Here is a 5,093-nt window from a genome sequence, read left to right as displayed (position 1 = left end):
GAGACCATGCGGCGACTACCACAGACTGAATGAGGCTACAACTCCAGACCGCTACCCCATGCCACACATACAGGATTTAGCAGCAAACCTGCACGGGGCAAGAGTATTTTCCAAAGTAGACCTCGTCCGGGGATACGGTCAAATCCCGGTGCACCCTGAAGACATCCCCAAAACAGCACTTATCACCCCGTTCGGCCTGTTCGAGTTTCTCTGAATACCGTTCAACCTGAAGAATGTCACACAGACGTTCCAGCGGCTAATGGATGCGGTGGGCTGTGACCTGGACTTTGCATTCATCTATTTGGACGACATCCTTATAGCCAGCAGTAGTTGCCAGGAGCATCTGTCCCACTTCCACCAGCTCTACTCCCGCCTGAGTGACTTTGGCCTCACGATTAACCTGGCCAAATGCCAGTTCAGTCTTGATACCATTGACTTCCTGGGCCACAGGATTACCAAAGATGAGGCAACACCTCTGCCCGCCAAGGTAGACGTGATCTGCCACTTTGCCTGACCCAACACGGTCAAAGGGCTGCAGGAATTCGTTGGTATGGTTAAATTTTACCAGAGGTCTCAAGATGGCACTTATGGAGTAAACCGCTTTTGGCTTTGCTCCAAACCTTTTACGTCTTTTTAACCTACAAACACCCCTTAAATGATCTTTTTTTACTTATTCTAAAGGGGTTTAAATATATAGAATTTTTCTTTTTAACTATTCGATCTATTTTCAACTCGTTGAAATGTCTAAAGCAAAAGAATCGAAACAGACGAAAGAACCGATAACTTTAGAAACTATTGTAAAGCTTATAGAAGATAAATTTGCGGGTCTGGAGAGAAAAATTACCGAACAGCTTTTTGCGTTTGATGAGTGTTTAAAATCATTCAAAGGAGAACTTAAAACGCTTTCACTGGAACTACAAAAACAACAAGCAAGTATTTTGGTACTTGAAGAAGCCGCTCGGAAGAAAGACCATATTATCGAAACTTTGAAACAAGAGCAAGCTTTGACTTCTCAACAGATGGATCGTTATAAATCTAAAATTATTGATCTTGAAAATCGCTCTCGAAGACAAAATCTTCGGCTAATTGGGATTCCGGAAAAGTTTGAGAGCGGTGATCTTACCGTTGTCTTTTCTAAACTTCTAATGGATGTTTTCGGTTCAGAAGTTCTGGACTCTCCTCCAATAATCGATCATGCACACCATGTCTCTCGCTATCATTCTGATTCAGACAAACCACGGCATGTAATTCTCCGGATCCATTACCCTCATATCAAAGAGCGACTGATTCGAGCCGCTCGGAAAAAGGGTATGATTAACTTTCAAGAATTCAAATTTTGTATTTTGGAAGATTATAGCCCTGAAGTTTTAAGGGCAAGAATGGCTTTTAGACCGGCTATGTCTAAATTTCACCAGGAAAGTGAAACAAGCAAGCGCTGTTATTTCCAGCACATTTGAGAGTTACTTCTGAAGACGGGACTGTTCGGCTGTTTAAATCTCCAGCGGATGCTCAAAGTTTTTTGGAACAATGACACTCTATCGCATTGACTAATGTAATAATTAGTCTATAAATTTCGATCTCTTATAGAATGATGGTTTTTTTTTAAGTATGGCTGACATGTATTTTTTATATGTTGTAAAATTCTGATTTTATTATTTTTTATATTTTACTAATCTATTAACCTTGAAAATAACTGATTAGGGTTCCTTTTTTTAAGTTTGTATAAGCTTTTTTTATATTTTTAATATTTAAATATTAAGATTTTTAAAAAATAATAATAATAAAATGGTGTTTCTTCTTCCCGACAGACTTTAGTGCTTGGAACGTCATATCCGTTTTGATGAATTTGAAAGTTTTAAACTCTCATTTAAAATACTAATTTAGTAGTATTTATTTATGGGTTTTATCAATTTAATTTTTTAACCCTTTTGTTATATATATATAATACTAATTTTATATTTTAACTTTTGTTATATTAATCCTTTCTTATAATATGGGTTGTTTGTATTTTTTTCAATTTTTTTTTGTCTGAGTTGCCGTCTTGAGACACGGGGGTAATTTTAGTATTAGATTGCCTGCTTGCCTCTTTTTGGCTTTTTTCCTGGGGTTTCGAGGGTGGAGGGAGGGGGATTTTTCTTTTTCTTTTTTTTCTTTTTGCTTGCTTTTTGCATAGTTTTATTTCATTGGCCTATATGAAACTACAAAAATGGTTGCAGTGCCGTGACTTCCGGTTTCTCCTTGAACTCACTTCCTTCTTCCGGGTTCATGAGTTCAGTTTTTTTTTAAACTTATGTGTTAACTGCAATAAATATTGTCAATATGGATAGGGTTATTAATTTTGTTTCTTGGAATACTAATGGTTTAAATCATCCGATCAAATGGAAAAAAATATTCAAAGTATTCCATAGAATGAATGCTAATGTTATTTTTGTGCAGGAGACTCATGTAAGGAAGGTGGATAGTCAACTTCTTTTAGGTTTTGGAAGGGCCAACAGTATCACGCAAATTCGCAAGCTAAAGTAAGAGGTGTTTCTATTTTTATAGACTCATCAACTTCTTTTATACATCATGAAACAATTTCAGATCCACAAGGTAGATTTTTGCTTATTACTGGTCTACTTTTCAATCAAAAAGTTGTCTTAGTTAACGTTTATGCTCCAAATACTGATTGTCCTGAATTTTTTAAATGCTTATTTACATCTTTTCCTAATCTGAATCAATATAGACTGATAATGGGTGGGGATTTTAACTGTTGTTTAAACCCTGTGATGGATAGATCCAAGCCTACCCAAACTCTTCCGAATAAATCGGCTTCTCTTATTAACTCTTTTATGATTGATTCAGCTATTTGTGAAATTTGGTGTTTTCTACACCCTAATGACAAAGAGTTTTCATACTTTTCCCATGTTTATCATAATTACTCAAGAATTGATTTCTTTTTCATTGATCACCATTTACTCACAGATGTTACTGATTGTAAATATGACTGTATTACCATATCTGATCATGCACCTCTGAAGTTATCTATTAAAATAACGGATTCATATATCAATACTAAATTTTGGAGGTTTAATCCTATTTTATTGCAGGATTTAGACTTTGTAAACTTTATTAAACAACAAATTGATTTGTTTTTCGCAACAAATTCTACAGTAGAGATTTCTAGTGGAATTTTGTGGGATACTTTTAAAGCATATATTCGTGGACAGATTATTTCATACTCTGCTCGATTTAGGAAACGAACTAATCCTAAAATATTAACATTAGTTGATAAAATCAAAGCAATTGATAAAATTTATTCAATGACTCCTAGTAAAGAACTTTATAAAGAAAGAGTGGAACTTCAAATGGAACATAGTTTATTATTATCCTCTTCGATTGAAAGTCAGTTAATTAAATCAAAAACTCAATTCTATATGCATGGAGATAAGTCTGGTAAATTATTGGCTAACCAATTGAAAATTTTTTCGGATAAACGACAGATTACTAGAATTCGTAAACAAGATGGTACTCTGACGATCGATCACAAAGAGATAAATAGAGCCTTTCAAGATTTTTATAACTCCTTATATCAATCAGAATTCACTAAGGACTCTTCTATAATAAATGAATTTTTAAGGAAATTGAATATTCCAAAAGTAACTGTTGAGGATAATGTAATTTTAGATACACCTATTACGGAATCTGAAATAGAAAAGGCTATTTCTTTAATGAATTCTGGTAAAGCTTCTGGTCCAGATGGTTTTCCTGTAGAATTTTTTAACTCTTTTTCTTCTATACTTTCTCCTTGGTTTTGTAAAATTTTTGAAGATGTATTAAGTGTAGGTAAACTACCACAATCTTTTTATGAAACTTCTATTTCTTTAATTCTTAAAAAAGATAAAGACCCTACTGAATGTGCATCCTATCGACCTATATCCTTATTAAATACGGATTTTAAGATTTTCAGTAAAATTTTGGCTATTAGATTAGAAAATATATTACCTCGAATTATTTCTGAAGATCAGACTGGATTTATTAAAAATCGCTATTCATCTTTTAACATTAGAAAATTAATTAATATTATTTGTACTTCTTCATCTAAAATACCAGAATGTGTTATTTCTTTAGATGCTGAAAAAGCATTTGACAGAGTTGAATGGCCATATTTATTTACTACAATGCAACAATTTAATTTTAGTTCAAAATTGATATCATGGATTAAATTAATAAACTATAAACCTTTAGCTTCGGTTTTTACCAATAATCAAAGATCCCCTTTTTTTCAGCTATTTCGTGGTACAAGGCAAGGTTGCCCTTTAAGTCCTTTACTATTTGACATTGCTTTAGAACCGTTGGCTATAGCTATTCGTGAATCACCTAATATTCTGGGTATTACCCGTGGGGAGAGGATGTATAAAGTATCATTGTATGCTGATGATCTGTTATTATATATATCTGACCCTGAAAAATCTATCCCTGCTATTTCGTCTTTGCTTGCTCAATTTAGTAATTTTTCTGGTTATAAATTGAATTTTAACAAGAGTGAACTATTTCCGTTAAATATGCAAGTTCCAATTTATAAACATTTACCATATAAAATTGTTACAGATTATTTTACTTACCTAGGTATTAAAATTACTAAAAAACATAAAGATCTATTTAAGGTTAACTTTTTACCTTTAATTGATCAAATTAAGCAACTTGCTATTAGGTAGTCTCCACTATCTTTGTCATTGGTTGGTAGAGTTAATGCTATTAAGATGATGATACTACCTAAATTCTTATATTTATTTCAAGCATTACCAATTTTTATTCCTAAAGCTTTTTTTGATACTATTGACTCTAAAATATCTTCTTATTTGTGGCAGAACAAAAATCCTAGATTGGGTAAAAAATATTTACAGAAGCCTAAGAAGGAAGGCAGCTTGGCTTTACCAAACTTAAGATTTTACTATTGGGCAGTTAATATACGGTATTTAATATTCTGGACACAAGAATGGACTATAGCTACTTGCCCACAATGGGTAAATTTGGAATGTAAATCTGTGCAAGATTTTTCATTGATTTCAATCTTAGGATCTTCACCTCCTTTTTCTTTATTCAAATTGAAT

This window comes from Hypanus sabinus, chromosome 13 (assembly GCF_030144855.1).
Source record: "Hypanus sabinus isolate sHypSab1 chromosome 13, sHypSab1.hap1, whole genome shotgun sequence".
Taxonomy (NCBI): domain Eukaryota; kingdom Metazoa; phylum Chordata; class Chondrichthyes; order Myliobatiformes; family Dasyatidae; genus Hypanus; species Hypanus sabinus.
The sequence above is the reverse complement of the archived record's forward strand: the minus strand, read 5'-3'. Positions refer to the sequence as shown.